The sequence below is a fragment of the Octodon degus genome, unplaced genomic scaffold (assembly GCF_000260255.1).
Source record: "Octodon degus isolate 3935 unplaced genomic scaffold, OctDeg1.0 scaffold00176, whole genome shotgun sequence".
Taxonomy (NCBI): domain Eukaryota; kingdom Metazoa; phylum Chordata; class Mammalia; order Rodentia; family Octodontidae; genus Octodon; species Octodon degus.
The window spans coordinates 643-2,911 of NW_004524752.1; the positions used below are offsets into that span (position 1 = coordinate 643).

At 42.1% G+C, this 2,269-nt stretch overlaps 1 non-coding gene across 1 annotated transcript; it reads right to left on the minus strand.

The window, feature by feature from the left end:
- Positions 1–2,022: 2,022 nt before the first annotated feature.
- On the minus strand, positions 2,023–2,127 carry LOC111813261. The gene has a single exon (XR_002818563.1). It is a non-coding gene; the product is annotated as a U6 spliceosomal RNA (small nuclear RNA).
- Positions 2,128–2,269: the final 142 nt, after the last annotated feature.

Consider the following 2,269-nt stretch of genomic DNA (forward strand, 5'->3'; position numbering starts at 1 on the left):
AGAAAAAGCTATATACTTTTCAGTCTTTGGTTACTAAAAGTGGGCTTTTTAAAAAAAAGTACGCTTTAAGAGTTAAAGAGTATTAAAGTGTTAACCTATTAAATATTTTCAATAATCAGTTTATGTTTGGTGAAATAAGCAATTATTATCTTAGTTTATGAGAACTTATATATTTGAGAATATATGTACGTATACATCTGAAACACAAGATATGCTGTGAGTCTAAGCTTTAAAGCTTAAGGAGCTAAGACTACAAAAGTTCAATACAAACAAACTAACTGCAGGTACTGTCTTTTGTACAATATATATCTAGAATTCAGACACAAAAAATGATCAAAATTTGGCATGTCTTTAAATCTGGTCCTAACATACAAACTTAATGTATATGTATTGGCTTTGCTTCAAGGGCATTTGGTTATTGTGTAAGTGAGAAACACTTCCATACTGCATAATTAAGTCTATTTGCAGTCATTAACACTGCCGTCCAGGACAGACCAGAGAGCTCCACAGAGAGAAGCGCCTGCTTAGGCAAAGCTCAGTGGCTTGGGTTTGATCACCAGCATGCAGTGCTGGCCCCGCCCCCAGGTCTCGCTCAATTGGAGATTGAGAGTGGGCGTGGTGGTGCACACCTATAATCCCAAGGATTTCGAGGCTGAAAACAGGAGAATCATGAGTCAGATCTACATAGTGATCTGTAGACACTGTCCTGAGTACAAAACATCCTAAGTACAAAACAACAATAAAAGGAACACTTTATCAGAGCTCATCTTTTTAAGATGTCCTTAATTTTTGTGAGTGTAGTTATTCTGTGTAAAAACCTGTTAAAGGTATCTACAATTTGCCTGGAGAGTAAAAACTAAATATGTGAAGATTTCTATCTCTGTAGCTGTGATACTAATTATTTTTCTGTGATGGCTCCACCCGCATTGTTCTCTGAGACACCAATTCAGACTGGATGATCGGACTGCATTGGTGGCACGGTCCTGTAATCCCAGCTCTTGGGAGGCTGAACACAGGGATCACTACAAGTCTGTTTATGTAGTGAGATCCTGTAGGCCCTGTAGACTCTTACAGAACTCTTAAAATCCAGGAAAAAAAAAAAGAAAAAGAAAACCACAAAACAATGTATACGCTGTTAAATTCCAGCTAAAGTTGTTTATGATGACAAATGTTGTCAGAGTCAAGCATCTGGCTGTTGAGTTCTAGCTATTTGCGATAAAATGTTCATGCCAGTGTGACATGAAATGTAAATATAGGCCAGGTAGACAGCTCAGTGGACTAAATAGCTGGGACGGCGGTTTGATCCCCAGAATGCATTGCCTGCATTGCTGGCCCTGCTCTGCCCTGTCCCCCATTCTGAGGAAGCGATTAAGACTGGGCATGGTGGCACTGGCCTGTAATCCCAGTGCTTGGGAGACTGGAAACAGGAGAATCACTACGAGTGCTATCTGTGTAGCGAGACCCTGTTGACCTCGTACTAAATACAATAAACAAATAAATAGAAAAATATAAAGATTGGCTTACCACGGTCAGCCACAGAGTTGGATGAGGAAGCGTGCAGTGGGCGTCTGTCCGCAGTGGGCGTCTGCACACTGGAGACTGAAGGGTTTGGGCCAAGGTCTGGAGCTCACTGCAGTGCTCCAGGCAAGTCCGTATCAGCAGGCAGATGGGTCTGTGAGAGAACGCTGAAGGATCCAAGGCAGAAGTGGAAGAGTCTGCACTAGAAGCCGGGAGAGGACATCCAAGTTGACAGAGAAGACTGGAGCTCTTCTGAAGGAAATGGAACGCTCCCTCCTTCCCAATTCCCTTTTGTATCCTTAAGGGATGGCCACCCTAGGGTGGGCCTCTGCACCCTAGGGTGTGGAGTTGATGAGCCAGTTGAGTTAAGCTTCTAAACTTCTCAATTGACACAATAATCAACCACTACAGGCTGTCCTTCCCTCAACCTGCCCCATGCTAGAATTACAATTATAGGCCACCACAGCTGTTTCCACCTTCCACACTTGTGTCTATCTAATTTTTTAAAATATAGGGTACTTCGCAAATTTTCTGTGACATCCTTGCACATGGGTCATGGTCATCTTTTCTATATAGTTTCAGTTTTTACTGTACTTGCTGCAAAAGCAAGCACCGTGTCTGTCTCCTGTATTACTTGAAACTGTGGATCAGAGCCCTGCTCACCTGTGTGAGTTGACATGGTAATAACATAAGGAGTGTCTATAATGCAAGGGTTTCTCTTTCATGGATGTATTTGGTATAGTATCTCACT